The sequence below is a fragment of the Mustela nivalis genome (genome assembly GCF_964662115.1).
Source record: "Mustela nivalis genome assembly, chromosome: 11".
In the NCBI taxonomy this organism is placed as follows: domain Eukaryota; kingdom Metazoa; phylum Chordata; class Mammalia; order Carnivora; family Mustelidae; genus Mustela; species Mustela nivalis.
In genome coordinates this window covers 74,860,645-74,876,111 of record NC_139030.1, presented here as the reverse complement: position 1 = coordinate 74,876,111, position 15,467 = coordinate 74,860,645, and the positions used below count along the sequence as shown (strand labels likewise).

Sequence of the window (15,467 nt, the reverse complement as noted above, 5' to 3'; positions counted from 1 at the left end):
CTTTTTGCCACCAGCTACAAGTCAGTGAAAACTTACAGAGCAGACCCTGGGCGGGTCCACCTGGATTCTGACCCTGACCCTTGCACTCAGCTGTGTGACTCTTAGTTTTCTGTGCCTCCGTTTCCTAAGATAATAAGCAGTAAAATGAGATAACATCTTCCTGAGATAATCATAAAATGGAGATAACGTGGGTCACTTGTCTGGCTTGGTCCATAGAGTGAGCAACTCTGATCTCAGGGTTTTAAGTTCGAAGCCCATGTTATGATTACTTAAAAGTAAAATCTTTGGGGCACCTGGGTGGCTCAGTGGGTTAAGCCTCTGCCTTTGGCTCAGGTCATGATCTCAGGGTCCTGGGATCAAGCCCTGCGTCAGGCTAGCTGCTCAGCAGGGAGCCTGCTTCCCCACCCCCCACCCCTCTCTCTCAGCCTGCCTCTCTGCCTACTTGTGATCTCTGTCTGTCAAATAAACAAATAAAAATCTTTAAAAATTAAAAAAAAAATCTTTTTTAAGTAAAATCTTTAAAAAAAAAAAAAGTAGAAGTGATGTTCCTGAGATACCGTTGGTAAAATAGAGATAATCATAGTGCCTTTGCCATCAGGGTCCTGTTAGGTTAGTGTCTTGTACCCTTAAAATGCTTAGAACAGAGCCTAACACCAAACAGCAAATGCCTGTTAGCTGTGTGGCCAGAGATGCTGAGAAAGACCCCATTTCTGTCCTCATGGAAGAGCCATCTCTACAGGGCTACTGTGGGGCCGTGGGGGTCACCGATGGCTGTGGCCTGGAAAGCCTTCCCCTCATTTGCGATCCTGCAGTTGGGGCTAGACAGAGGGGAAGGGCTTGAAATGGAGGTGCAGGGGTGAAGATGAGGCCTCTCCTACCAGCCCCCGAGCCAAACGTTCAGCTACACAGGGGTTGGGACCAGACTCCCAAACACGGGATGCCTCGCAGGGTTTGTGAGGCGAGAAGGGAGGGAGATGGAGTTCTCCTTCCTACTCCAGGTCACTCAGAGAAGTGAGGCAGAATATTGCACAGTTTATGTAACGCATCCCCAGTTGGGCTGCTTTTAACTTTTGCTATTATAAATAGCACTGCAATTAATTATCTGCATAAAATTTTTTAAAATCATTTTGGATTATTTCCTTCGGAATAATTTTTTAGAATGACTGAAAGGAAGGGAAATCTTTTTTTTCTTTTTTTTTTTTTGTGATACTTTTCTCTTTTTGATTAACATACTATTTTCTTAGGAAAGTAATACTTGTTTGTTTTATAAAAATTTAAGAGATTAACAAGTAAGGCCAGCAGAGGCATCAGTCATCCATGACCTGGTCATAACATTTTTCTATGTATCCTAAAGGGTGTGCGTTTTCAAAGCTTTTGATACAAACTGCCAGGTGATTTTCCAGAAAGGTTAAGCTAATTTAGGCTTTCCCCAGCAGAAACAATAGTGCATTGTCATTGCATCTCACCAAATGAAGAGTTTGTGGGTTTTATTTAATCATCGTTTTTATGATAGGTTGAAAATGGCGTTTTATTATTGTTTTGACTTATATTTGTTTTACTGTTTGTGGGCTTGATCAGCTCCCAAGTCCTGTTTGGCATTTCTATAAAAAGGCCGATTCTATATACAATCACAAGGAACCCATAACACCTTCAGCACTACACCCACCAGCCACATTTGTAGCCAGAATTACTTTTTTTTTCCTAGTAAGGTATAATTTACATACAGTAAAAAGCCCTTTTCTCCTTTTTTTTTCCCCCCCAGTTATATCACCCCAGAAAAATCTCAACTTTCCCCTTCATACTCTTGCTCTCCCCTCTACCCTCCGCCCCATGGTAGCCTCTGATCTGTTTTCTGTTTCCATTGTTCTGCCTTTTCTGGAATATCATACAAAGGGAGTCATGCAGTTGGTAGCTTTTTGAGTCTAGTTTCTTTTACTTAGCATCATGCCTGCAAGGTTTACTGTGTGGTTATGTGTATCAATGGTTACTCCCTTTTATTGTAGAGTAAGTGTTCCAGGATACTGTAGGTGGCCCACAGTTTGTTTATCTATTTACCAGTTGAAGGATATCTGGGTTCTTTCCAGCTTGGGGCAATTATAGAATGATGATGCCATAAACACCTACAGGCGTTAATGTGATAGTTTTCATTTCACTGGGTAAATACCTAGAAGGAGGAGGGTTGCTAGATCGTATGCCAAATGTCTGTTTAACTTTATTTAAAAACTGCCAAACAAGGGCACCTGGGTGGCTCAGTCAGTTGAGCTTCCAACTTGATTTCGGCTCAGGTCATGATCAGGCCATGAGCTCAAGCCCTGGGTCAGGCTCTGCACTGGGAAAAGTGCTTTGCTTAAAATTTCCTCTCTCCCTCTCCCTCTGCCCCTCCCCACATCCCTCCCTCTCAAAAAACAAAACAAAACCAAAACTGCCAAACTGTTTTCTAGGTAGGGCTGTACCACTCACCAACAATGTATGAGAGTTTTAGTTTCTTTACATGCTTACCAGCACTAGCTATTGTCAGGTTTTTGTTGGTTTATTTTGTTTTATTTTTTAGTCATGTGAGTACATGTATAAAAGTATTTCGTTGGTGTTTTTTTTTTTAAGATTTTTATTTATTTGAGAGAGAGAGTGCATGAGAAGGGGGAGAGGTCAGAGGGAGAAGCAGACTCCCTGCTGAGCAGGGAGCCCAATGTGGGACTGGATCCTCGGACTCCAGGATCATGACCTGAGCCAAAGGCGGCAAATGCAGTCGTTTAACCAACTGAGCCATCTACGTGCCCCATTTGTTGGTGGTTTTAATTTGCATTTCCCTACTAAGTAATGATGTTAAACAAACATGTTTTCATGGGCATATTTGCTGTCTGTATATCTTTTTTAATGAAGTGCCTTTTCATATCTTTCACCCATTTTTTACTTAGGTGGCTTAGTTTCTTATTACTAAATGTTGAGAGTTTTTATATTCTGGACCTAAACCCTCTCTCAGGTATGTGATTTACAAATATTTTATCCAGGTCTTTGGCTTGTCTTTGCATTCTTTTATTTCTTTACTCTCTCTGTGAAGAGAAGAAGCTGTAAATGTTGATGAAGTCTGGTGGATCAAATTTTTCTGTCAAGGATTTTGCTTTTGGTGCCCTAAGAAATGTCTGACTAACCCAGGATCATAAAGATTTTTCTCTGTCTCTTCTGGAAATTTTCTAGTTTTAGGATTTACATTTTAGTTCTTCCTTCTTTTAAGGATGCTTATTTCCTAGGCCCAGTTCTTTTTAACACAGTCCCAATAACTGAAACAGACATATAACTGAATACAGTTGGGATAGGTCCATCCTGAGAGCCTTGCCAGGCATGGTGCCCACCATGAACCATCTGGAAAGGAGGTGCAGCATTAGAAGCTGCCTCAGGAGTGGCTTTTAAACAGATATGAGGCTTGTTTGGCTTAAGATTTGGCATAAAAGTGAAGTTTGTATCTTCTTAAAGGAGGGTGCAGATGATAAGAGAAAAACCTCTGAACTTTCCAGATAAATCCTTCTGACTGCTGCACAAAGTCGGGTGGGTAAATGGTGCCAAGCACAGGACTTTGTCGATTACGTGCAAACACCCATGTCAGTGAGTCACCCAATCATGCTTTAATCTCATAACTAAGAGGCTTTTAAAAATTATAGTCAACAAGACAGCTTGCTGGTTATGACTGCCATTGGAATTGGGTTTTCCCTAGAACAGCTGGAGTGTAATTTGGTGGGAAGAAAGCCTGTTATGGGTGAGAGGCCAAGGATTGCTTGCCTGGGAAGGATGTGCAGCTAACATTTGATAGAAATCTGTGAAACAACAAACCCCAGCCAAGCTAAGTAGAGGCCTGCCATCTTTTATCCATGGGAAAATACACTGCAGCAAAAGTATTCAGAAAACAACATCGATTATCAACTTTATGTCAGTCACCACGAGACAGGTAAGACATGGCCCTGTCTCTAAGAAACACATGGTTCAGAGTGTGCTTCCTACTGGGTTATAGAATCTGGGAGAAGATTCCTGTTCTAGTGAAAGAGGGCAGTTGAGAGTCAGGAATGGCTTCTTCAAGGATGTTTGAGGCAGAGCAGCACACAGGTTTGATATATTCTTGGAGGAGCAGACCATGGCATGGCTGGTCGTAGGAAGGGCTCACAGGAGCAGTGGGAGATACTATTGGAGATACAATGAAGGCCAGTCATGGAGGACCTTTTTCCCTCTGCCCTGAAATATGAGTGCTTTCTTGAATTCATCATATAACATTGAAGCATTTCACGTATGGGAACGATAGGATGGGATTTTCTTTTTAGAAGGCTCTCTCTGGCAGCTCTGTAGAGAATGAATTGGGAAGGGGTCAAGGTGGATCTCAGTCAAGCCAGTTAGATGGCTGCAGCTAGAGTCCACCTGAGACCCTCTGGGGTCCCAACCTGAGGTCACACAGCTGACAGAAGGCACAGATGAGGAAGATACTGAAGAGATGGAATCAGACCCCAGAAAGAGAGAGGGTGCATCTGGATACCCTGGCTTTCTGCCTGGGCATCCAGGCAGCTGGGGTGCCACCTAGGAGAACCCCCAGGAGAAGGAGGAGTAGGCATCAGTCGGGGCCTCTCTGAGTTTGAGGTGCTTTGGACCATCTGGTTAAAGGCGCTCACAGAACAGCCAGCCAAACAAGTCTGGTGTGCCTTTACTTCCCCTGTTCGAGGTAAGCAGAAGAAACATGCATGCCTTCCAAAGTCCAGTAAGAGGGCCTGGAAAAACAATAGGAAGCCTAGAAAGCGAGGCTAGGTGAGCACATATGGGCATTGGGGAGCGGTATGAGACTTCTGTCCCCTGACCCAGAGCCTAGATGCCACACAAGGGCTTCCCCTCAGCATGGAACTGGAAGAAAGCAGCCATCATTAGCTCTCGTTGTTCCTCCCTCCCTCCCTCCTTACCTCTTTCTCTCTCTTCCCAGCTGAACCCTTCTCATTTGTTTAAAAAAAAAAAAAAAAAAAAAAAAGTGAATTCACTCCCAGTCCCTTTGAAACGCAACATTGTCAGTGATAGATGAGGCAGTATTCTTTAACTTCAAAGAAGAGAAAGTGAGTGAGTGAATGCAGGCCAGGAGAGTTGAAAAGTCCAAGGGAACAGGAGACACATGGGGTGACCCCGCCATCAGGAAGGGTGCCCTTGATCCCACCCCTGCTGGTGCCATGCAAAGGCACAGACAATGGCACTTTCAGTAAATCATGAAGGATCCTGAATACCCGTTTTTGTCCATTTTCAATGGGCCTTGGGCATGTTGCTTAAGATATAGCCAGCCATTTGTGCTGGGTTCCCAGCTACTCAAAGGCTCAAAGTCAAGTGCTCTCTGGACTATATAATGGAGTCTTTGCATATGTGATTTTTGGGGGAGATTTTTTTTTTCAGATTTCCATAGCTAGTCATAGTAAGGATGACCTTGTGGGTGGTTTGGGCCGGTGTCGTCCATCTCCCGTCCAGCCTTTGAGTGATGCTGAGCTTTGTGGGGTATCCATGCAGCACCTAATTCAATCACACATCTGACCCCTGCCTCTGTCTGGCACCATCCCCGTCTCTGCGCTCAGTGTGCTGTCGGGGGGCCTCGGCACAAACCCCGGCTGTCCTCTGGAGGCCTTCTGTGCTAAACAGAGAGCTCTTGGTCATTTGGCCCGCTTTCAGAATTCTCGGCCCCCTGGTGAATCTGGCATGGGGAGTGGCTGCTTGTTCTCATGAGGGAGTATGCCTGAAGATGCCTGCTGGAAGCGCCTTTTAAAAGTCCCCAGTTGTTTCCACGGTGGAGTCTTGGGAAGCAAAGGGAAGCATGACCTGGGGTCATTTAAGGGCTGGCGTGGTCACTTCCTTAATCGTCTGTGACCGTTAAGAGGCTGATTTTCTATAAAGAGTCACAGAGGCTTCCTTGGCTTATTATTAATAATAACAAACAGCTAGAATTTATTGAGTGCCTGTCGCTTGCCAAGTGCTTTCACATGTTACCTCATTTAATCCTTAAATCTTCTACCCATTTTTACAGACAAGGAGACTGAGATTTGGGATAGGGAATTTGTTAAAAGTCACATACTAGAAGCGGCAGAGTGAGAACAACAGAGTGAGAACAACAGAAGCTCTCCGTATTCTGCTTTGTTCTCTAGTTTCTCTTGTTGGTCGTCACTGTTTTCTATTCTCTTACAAATGAAGCAAGTGGATCAAGTCATACTCTTAGGATGACTTGGAAGAGCAGTCTTAAAATACCGATTCCATTTCTACAACATCCTCAAAACGACCAAATTACAGAGCTGGAGAACAGAGCGGTGTTGTTGGGTGGTTGAGATGATGTGGGGAGAGAAGGCGGCATGGTGAGGGGACAGTTCTCTATCCAGACGGTAGTGGCATTTCCACAGATCTACAGTGTGACCAAATGACACAAAACTAGGCGCGCCGGTGTCTGCTTTCTGGGCCTGATACCGTGTTCTAGCTACATAAGCTGTAACCTTTGGTGGAAATTTGGTGAAGAGGACACAGGACCTCTCTGCACTTAGCTTTGCAGTCTCTCTAAATCTGTAATGATCTCAAAACAAAAAATGAGTTTTTCATTCACCTGGGAGGCACACCGGCACAGCACCCAGGAAAGGCTAGGTCTCAGCTCAGGGGCCATCTCCTGTCAGAAAGCCATATGCCCCAGAGAGCTGCCGGTGGCCTGGGAAGGGGACATGGGCAGGAAGAGGGTCCAGGTATGAGCCTCTGTCACATGTCTTTGGGAAAGGCTGAACTGGAAGTCAGGGCCTTGGGCTCCCATCTCACGGCTGCAGCTATGGGATGGGGGACAAGTTGCCCATGCCCACAGCCTCCATTCCCAGTAGGAATAGCCACAGCACCCACCTCTGAGGCTGTTAAGAGAATCCAGTGAGAGAACACATTAATGTGCTTAGCACAGGACTTACTGAGTAAGCTCAGTAAATCCTGGCCATTTTTGTTACCATCACCACTACTATTTTACCCATTCCCAAGCTGTACCCTCCACTTCCGTCGTCAGACCAATCCCATTTGTATTCACAGAACAGTGCATGTTAATTTCTACTTCACTGGTTGTGCTCATTTATCCCTTCTACAGTTACTTGGTGAGTGCCTGCTTCGCCAAAGACTGGTAGGTACTGGTTAGGTACTGGTAGGAACTGGTAGGCACAGTGATGAACACGACCAGAGTGGTCTGTGGCCTAGGAGGGCCAAAGGTCCTGTGTTCTTCCATTATGAGGGACTTCTCATTGGTGTTTTGCAAATCCTCTCTGAGGCCAGACTCAGCTCTGGCCTCATCCACTCCATGCAGGCCATTCTACCAGAGCCTTCTCTGAGCCCCAGGAGCCCTGGAGCCAGTGGGACAGTCATCTCTGCCACCTGAGACTGTCCTTTCTCCCCTGGGCCCCCATGTGCCTGGCACAGTTCCCAGCAACACGGGGACTGTGCTTGACAGGCACTTGCTCACAGAATTGTGAAATGGATGGCCAGAAGGAACCAAAGAGAGTATCTCTTCTGAGGCTTTCATCTTATAGAGGAAGTCATGGAGAGGGGCCCATGACTTAAATAACAGAAATTAGCTCTGTGAGTGCCCATCTGTTTTTTCAATAGCATAATAATAGGTCCTATATTAATCTTAGTTTGTGGTTGTTGTTACCTTGTTTTTCTCTCTTTGTTCCTGCTATCCGGTATTTTGACTAGCCGACTGGGGTGAGAAGCCCGTGGCTCTGCTTCTGGTCTTATTCCTGACGAGCTTTGTGCCAGAGCCTGTCAACCAGAGGACGGGTTCACTGAACTGGAAAAGCAGAGCCAGTCCATCTCTCTCCTTTCCTCGCTTGCTCTCCCTTGCATGGCCTTACCTGCCATGTCCATTGTCCACACAGCCCACGGCCTCTGGAGGGCCCACCCATGCGTCTTCTTCTTCCAGGCCAACTTTCCATCTGAAACTGGGCAGCTCCATCTGCTCGGCCTCTCAGTCCAGCTTCTTGATTTCAGTTCTGCCGAACAGAGGAGCGCACCTCCCCCCCAACTTGTTCTTTGGTGATGCCTTAGCCAGGAGGCCTTGGAAGACCAACCCTCAGAACACCATTTCCTGCCCTGTGTCTGTTAGGATCTAGAGGAGAGAAGTCAGTGGTTGTCAGCCCCCTGCCACCTCCAGCACAGAGGCCCGCTGGTGAGAGAAGAAACAGCAGGCGTGGCCCAGTGGGAATGGGAAAGGCATCCTGGAGTTGGGTAGGCTTGGGGTCCATTTCTGGGGGTGCCACCACCTGCTTGATACATTGCTGACTTCGGGGAGGCCTGAGCTTACATTCCTTCACCTTTAAAAGAGGAGTGCCAGGGCGCCTGGGTGGCCAAATGGGTTAAAGTCTCTGCCTTCAGCTCAGGTCATGATCCCAGGGTCCTGGGATCAAGCCCCACATCAGGCTCTCTGCTCGGCATGGAGCCTGCTTCCTCCTCTCTCTGCCTACTTGTGATCTCTGTCTGTCAAATAAATAAATAAAATCTTTTTAAAAAAATAATAAATAAATAAATAAATAAAAGAGGAGTGCCTGCACGCGCGAAGCTCTTGGCAGCCTCTCCTGTTGCATATGGAAGCCGTATTTCTGCTAATTGTGGAGCCACCCTCTCATCTAGAAACCCTTTAGTCAACAGAGGCTTGTGGGAAGCACAAGGAGTCATTAGTCGGGATTTCTCTATGGGAGCTTCCCATCTAGTGCGGACAGCATGATAGTTAAATACACAACCACAGACATGTTCCAGCTCGAGAAGAAATGAGAAGAATCCGGCCATGGTAGAAGCAATTTTCTCGTATCCGGACTGTCAGAAACCAGCCCTCTCCGTGCTGTAGCAGGTCGTTGTGGCCTCTTCCTCTCCCAGGTGGAGATTAGCAGACGAGTCGTTGCTGGGGCACAAGTGCTGGGCAGCCTCCGTCATGAGGCCCGTCTGTCAAGCTGTCAGGGCCCACACAGGGTATCACGGCCTCCCCACCTACCTCCTCTGCGGAGAGCGGCCTGAGGAGCCCGGTCCCCCAAGAAGAACCGTCAGGGTGGCCCTGTGATGGCAGGCCAGCAACCTCGAAGCCTCTCGTCCTCCTTCTGAGCACCCCCAGGGAGTCGCAGGCGCCGAGCACCGGCTTCCCAGATACTGCCCCCCGGGAAGGAAGGTGAACCCTACGACTGTGGAAATGCCTCAGGCTCAAGAGGGATCGCAGGTGGAGCCATCCAGTCCCAGCCAGCTTGTCCCAGCCTGCCATCGTTGTCCATCCAGTGTGATCTCAGTTCCTTAAGAGAACCAACCCCTGGTCTTGGGGCAACAGGAGCATTTGTTGCCTGAGGCAGGTGCTGTTCTCAGGTGGTTTTCCTCATTTAATTTTCGCAAAAACCCTATGAAATTGGCATTGGTATTATTCCCTTTTTCCAGGGGAGGAAACCAAGACAGAAACAGATAAATAACTCCATGAGGGAATACAGCTAATAGGAAAAAAAAAAAGTCAGGAGTCAAATCCAGACAGCCTGAGAATGAGGCTGTGCTCTTTACTTCTGGACTGTGCGGCCGGTGCCCAGTGTCCAGTGTATGTGTGTGTGGTGGAGGTGGGTGATTTGTAGGCCTACATTTTCACAAGGAGAATGTCCTCCGTCCTAATCTAGTAAAGCCCGAGTCCCAGGCTGGAGGGTCGCAGCAAAAGCATGAACTCTTAGATGTGCTAGAAAGAGAACTTGTCCAGTCTAATGGGCAGAAAGAGCAGTAGAGGACCCCCTAAGGTCCGTGCAGACTGGGAGAGCCTTGGACCGCCCCCCACCCTGAATCCCAGTCCACAGCCCCTAGCAAGAGTATACAAGAGCTAGAGGGAAAATAACAGTCTGCTTAATGAAAACATTCCCCTAAGCTTCTTGTGAAACTTATTTTTATAACAGAAATGACACATGAATTTAACATCATGTGTCATTTCTTAAGTGATTTTCAACTGTGCGATTATCCAAGGATTCTCTGTTACCAAAGCTGACTTTTCAGTTAGCAAGGCAAACAGAAAGTCTGTCCATTTTCCTTCCTACTGGATCCCGACCCTTTCTAGCACCCTTTACCAACCTCCGTCCGTAGTTTTAGTCTTTGCATTTCATCTCAGGGGCAAACTTCTTCCTGTACTTTTCTTCAAACTTCACAAAACCCAGGTGTTTGGCTTTTACCAGAGTTAGGATGGTATCCATTAGATATGTTGTTTATAAATAAAAAGGCTAAGATACCAGTGTTTATCTTGGATGACAATAGGAACTGCAGGTACTTGCAGGATTGGGCCTTCCAGATTATTCAGAACCATCCAGTAAGCCTTCTCAAATCAACAGGTGTTTTGTGACTAGGTGGTGGTGCACCGTGATTCTTCACCCAGGGGCTGCCCCTGAGTCCTCTGCTGCAGGCAATACCAGGTTGCAGGAACCAGGAACAATGGCACATTGGCTGCTCCAGGACCAGAAATGACCTTAGGATGTTGTCCTAGAATATGATGTCCAGACATTTGGCTCTGTCTGGGAGGAAGAAAGCAGAATTAATATGCAATCGAGTCATGAACTTTGACAGTTGCTCTTAGCTAAGACAGCCATAGGCAGGAGAGTTCTTCCCTGCCACTTCTCTTTCATTTAAACCGCCCAAAGAGGTGAGCACTGGTCCCCCTAAAATCTTCAGAGCTTCTCTTCTCCCAGATAGAGCAGGGATTATTATGGATCCTTTATTCCAGTAAACCTAGAAAGTATCTCACATTCATCCATAAAACAATCTGTGGATGACCACAGAGGAATTCAGCTCCATTTTACAGGTGGAAAAGTTAAGGCCAGTAGGACTCCAGCACCACCCTGGAGTCTGGGAGAGAACGGAGACGAGGCCAGAGCTGCTGGCTCCCAGCTTGGGGTTATATAACTCCCCGACTCCTCAAGTCCCTGGAAACTGAGGCCAATTCCCTGGAAGATCATTCTGTTCTCTCCTGTTTTTTCAAGAAGAGAGCCAGCTTGATCACTGGCTCTGAGGATTGTACGAGAATGTCCCATTTTCTTTCTTCCATGAACTGAATGCCTACTGTCATGATCAGTGTTTAATCAGGTTGTATTTGAATCTGCCTGGATCTCATACTTCTTTGTATGTTTGGCTTATATTTTGACGACCCTTATTTTAGCTATACATACCCTCTTCTGTTTCCAAAAAGGATTTGGGAAGACTTATAACGAAGGAAATAAACAGTGAAATGAATACAATAGAAAGAAAGACCAAAAACTAGAACCACAGGAAGGAGGCAGAAGTAAAGTGACATCTGTAGGCGTGAGCATAGTTCCTGTGGCTAGGCAGCGTAGTCTCTGATTTTAATATCAGGAAAGCGGCAGTCCTGCTTGGGGGAAGGGATAGGGCCGTGAGAATCATCCAGAATGCTCCAACTGTGAGTGGAATGAGCAGACAGGCTGCGTGCATGCTTGTTCACTGCGCCTTGTAGTCACTGTTGTCCTATTGCCCAGAAATCTGAGGAGCAAAAATGTGGCCCCGTGACCAGGTAAGGCCTTATCAGGAAAGCCCGAGCAGGGGAATCCTGTACTGCTGATGCTGGTCTCACCCCATAGTAAAGGCAGAGGGGGTGTGAGGCAGTGGCCAGAAGAGCTCTCCTCACCCGGACTTGCTGGTGAGCCATGAAATAAGCCCCAGTGGAGGAGGCACCATGACTGGCAGGCCGGAGAAGCCAGAACTCTCCTCTCCCCGGGGAGGCTTGTCCGTGGAAGCCAACTAAGCATGATGCGACAGGCCTGGGTTCCTCACTTGAGAGCGGCCTTCCCGACGGGTCACCCAGAGCTCTAGAGACCAACAAGTTTTTCTTCAGAGCAAGGAAAACCTCAGCATTGAAGAATCCTTGTCCTGTCATATTTAACCTTAATGAGAATAGAACGAGCCTCTGGAACAAGGTGCCGTGGAGTCAGGAGAAGTGGCCTTAAGTGAAAACACAGCTGTGGGGTTTAGAGACGCCCCTGCAGGGAGGCGTCACCCAGCGGGGCGGCCAGCCTCACCATAGACTTTCCAACACTAATGAATCGGGAACTCCATGCTGAACAGGATTTAGTTTGACGGTCCCTGTGCCAGCAGATGGATGTATTTTTCTTGAAAGACCAGGGTGCCAGAAATCTCCATGATTACGTTACTGGAGCAAGGTTCTTTTTTGTGGTTTGGGAAGTCGAGCGTCAGGACTGCAAGATCCTCTCGCTCTTTCTCTCTCTTATTTTTTCCAGGTCAGAACCAGAGCTTGGGGTGGGGAGGAAAATCCTGCTGAATGAGCAAGTTCTTTCTTAAAAAGCTCTCTCCAAGTCCAAAAAGACTTCAGTGGACTTAGGAGAAGGAAACCTAATACATTTGCCGTAGAATCGTTGTGAACCAAGAGGAAGCCAAGTCCACAGCATCTTTGTCTTATAAAAGAAAGCAAAGAGGAGATGGAAAAAAAGAAACAATGCTCGGGAGATCCAAACCAAACAAGAAACACTGAAGAAGAAAAAAAAACTAAAGATCACCTCGGAGAACGTGAAGATTTCCTTCTAATACGATTTTTCAATGGCAAAACCAAGGCTCAGGTGGAGGTCCCTTCTGCGCGTCAAAAGTGTCATCAGTGGCATGCCTGAGATGTGGGAAGTGTGGGGGGGATTTGCCACTTTGGGCTGAAGGAAGAGTTGGACACCCCGGCAAGACCGGTGGACTGGAGAGGTGAGAGCCGACTGTGCGGCGGCCGCAGGCTTCCCAGGCTGCTCCTTGACCCGCGTTTGAACCTCGGTCCTAATAGCTAGCAGATTGAAGAAGGCTTGCAGGCCTCCTGGAGAACCCATGTTGGTTTGAACTAGAGTGATCCTGGCTACAGACCCGGCACTCTGCTTTGAGCAGAGTGCCCCCACCCCTGCGAGAGGGACTCGGAACCTGGCGCCCAGGTCCCCACCTCGGGTACAAAGCAGCCTGCAAGGGCTGTCTGGGCCATGGTCAGAGACACACACCCCCCACCGCAGTTGTCCACTGAAGGTTATTTCGATGCTATTGTGGATGAAGTTGGCAACTCCTCAACATTGAAGGTCAGGCCAGGCGTTGTCAAAAGCACCCGAAGCTCAGAGCAGGTGTCCACCTCAGCCGATGGGGTTTAATACCAAGTGGCCTGTGCGTGATGTACTCTAGGAACGTGGCTGTTTGGAACTGTATCTCTGAGCAGATTGAGACCTGATTCACTCACTGGCCAAGGGGAACTTCTGGCATGCCACCTATAGCCCCATTTCCTTTCCTGACCCTTACTCTTTTTCCATTATTCTCATGAATGTAGTCTGGCCCATCAGCTTCACTGGATTGGCATACAAAATAAGGTCACATGTCCTTGAAGAGTTACATTCGATGACTCCATGGACCCCTCTGCTGCTTAGCCCGGGGCATCTCCTCTCCGGCCTCGGTCCACCTGAGGGGGCTTCTGTGGTCTGGAACTCTTGTTGCTTACTTGCCACCTGCAAGAAACATGGCCCAGCTACCTCCCTGGCCATCCCCCTGCCCCAGAGCCCAGAGGGACTGAAGAAGGGCCGCTTGCAGGCACGACAACCCCAACACTATAACCCACACTTCCACAGTGAATGTGAAAGGACTATTCTCTCCCAATAGTCCTGGCCCCTTCCACCCAGCCCAGCTCCTTGTCGCCCACTGGGGCCCAGTCTGGAGCAGGAGGGCTGGATCTAAAGAGGTACCAGCAGGAGTCTCAGACTCTAGTTCCCCAGCACCTGCCTTCTTCTTGGTTCTAGCCTGAGCCCTTAAAAATAAAAGGCTCTTCCATTTCCTGCCCAAGGGAGATCAGCCTGGCCTTTGTCCAGAGGAAAGCCTTGCCTCTAACTAGATCCGTCTTGCTGGTAGAGGCTGACAGAGTGACCTCCTTACTGCCTCTTGAACCTCCTTCTCTTCTTGCCCAATTCCAGGAATGGGGTACAATTGGAAACTGTCCTCCCCGGGCAAAGGTTGACTAGCACCGCTGCCTCTGGAAAGGTGAAAGATGGACCTGGTGAAGTGTCACAGTGACAGTCGTTCTGAACTGAGCAACTCCACGGGTGGGGCCCAGTGGTCTTGATGTAGCCGGAGGGCCTGGGTGCGTGCTTGCTGGGCCAGGCTCGTAGGACACAGTCAAGAACTATTCTTGAGTGAAAGACTGTCTGTGTCTATCTTCAGGGGTGCTGGCAAGATGGGAGCACATGGGCTTCTCATCTGGTGGCCATTCCTGAGGGCACAGAGGTGAGGCAGGATTCCTTCACCTCTGAAGTTAGAGGAGGCCAGACAACCTCAGGGATGAGACTGGGGGACTACAGATCTGTCCAGCCAGGATCAGAGCGTGCTGAGGGGCGCAGAAACCTGCAGGGGGCGCCTCTGGCGTGTAGGAGATGACTGGGCAGCTGTTCTCTACTAGCCTGGTCAGCTCAGCGATGTGCACTGAGCACCTGTTGTGGGCAGTGCTGAGTGTTCTGCGTGTGGAGGGTACCCGGTGAAGGTGTCACCCCTCCGCCCCCCCGGGCCCTTGGACCACTGGGGAGGGAGGCGCTGCTTCCAGTTACCAGAGGAGAGAGTTGTGAAAGACCAACTTTCACAGAGAGAAGCTCAAAGAATGCGTGGGGTCTTGCTGGGGTAGACAGGAAGGGCCCTTCTAGAAACAGTCACAGCCTAAGGAAGGGCTGTAGGTATGAAAGTACAAGGCGTGATCCAAGCTCACACAGTGAGCTCCACCGTGAGGGTCAAGTGCTTGGGATTTTGCAGCAGGTGCAATGAGAGCGTGGGGGCACCCTTCCCTGTCAGGCAGGCTTAGGTGTCTCCCTTAAGACTCCTGTCACCTTCCCTGAGGTCCTCCCTGGTTGGTACCCTCTCCTCAGTGCATGCCCCCCTCGCCATCCCTCCGTCACAGTCCATTTTTGTTCACGTGGGGAGCCAACCCCCAGAGAACCCTGGCTGTTAGACTAGTTCTTATACCTGTGGCAAATAGCAGGAAGCCATCGGAGGTATTTAAAGAAGGAAGTGTCATCAGGCTTGTTTTAGAAAGATAACTCAGCTGCATTGTGGAGAGTGGCACCAAGAGGTGGGTAGACATGTTATGTGTCTGTGTCCTAGAGAGAGGATGTTACAGAAGAACAGTGGAGGTCTGGGTGGCCGACAAGGACCAGGCCTGGCTCCCCCAAGCATCCAGCTCTGTTTTTCTGCGGCTCTCTAAAGGCTGTTTCTTCTGTGAATTGGGCTTCCTTCTCAGGCTTAGAGCGAGCTAGCTTCAGCAGCTCTGGGCCCTCATGCCCAGAAGCACTCAGCAAACATCCCCTCACATCTCACGGGCTTTGTTAGGTCCCTTGGCCTTGCCTGAACCAGTTCCTAGGCCAGGAGATGCCAGGCACTGATTGGCTTGGGTTCCTGATCAGTTACTGAGAGGTGTACAAGGTCACCTTAGAATGGCC

General features: G+C 48.4%; 1 protein-coding gene across 3 annotated transcripts in view; it reads left to right on the top strand.

The window, feature by feature from the left end:
- DIS3L2 (DIS3 like 3'-5' exoribonuclease 2) overlaps positions 1-15,467 on the top strand; it is a 359,703-nt gene that overhangs the window by 301,401 nt on the left and 42,835 nt on the right. The gene's annotated exons all lie outside the window — the stretch shown is intronic.